Source organism: Coregonus clupeaformis, unplaced genomic scaffold (genome assembly GCF_020615455.1).
Source record: "Coregonus clupeaformis isolate EN_2021a unplaced genomic scaffold, ASM2061545v1 scaf2450, whole genome shotgun sequence".
Classification (NCBI taxonomy): domain Eukaryota; kingdom Metazoa; phylum Chordata; class Actinopteri; order Salmoniformes; family Salmonidae; genus Coregonus; species Coregonus clupeaformis.
The window spans coordinates 67,501-68,147 of record NW_025535904.1 but is presented as its reverse complement, the minus strand read 5'-3'; positions in this window follow the sequence as shown (position 1 = coordinate 68,147).

Here is a 647-nt window from a genome sequence, read left to right as displayed (position 1 = left end):
ATTAACTGCAGCCTCTATGTAGAGGACCACTCACTACAGCACTCCTAGGAGTCTGTAAAGTGAGGTCTTTAAGATACACTTAATACCCTTTTATATACCTCTTATTGTGCGTTCCAACCCACCATGGTGGGCCCCCAGGCTGCACTCATAGTGGTAAGAGAGGCGAGTGAGGAAGGGTCAGGCAGCTCTCGGATGTATTATGGAAAAGGGCTCTTTTTGACAGTGTCAAGTAAACCACTCTTAATACACATCAACAAAAACTTTTCTCCCTCCATACACTCAACGGTAGAGTGGGGGACAGTGAGCTCGTTCATGGGCGTGTGCCGTCTTCCGTTCTCTCCCCCTGCGCCTGTCATAGCGGCGTCTCTTCTACCCCCTTCGGGCAGTGCCAGGATGACGCTTTGATGACCTCTCTGGCGCCCACCTCTGGGCTGCAGAGGCGGGGCCACGGCTCCTTGCTGCTGGAGGCCCCGTCTAGCCCAAGCTGTGCGAGTAAGCTTCCTCCTATCCCTTCCGGGTTGATGTGGGCAGCTTAATCTCCACTGTTTAGCGCCCCTTGAGACCTGAAAATTCAGAGCACAGGGGCTGTGGGCGTCATCATCCCAGGGATGTAATGACCTCACAATTTCCCGAGAAGAAAGGGGGTG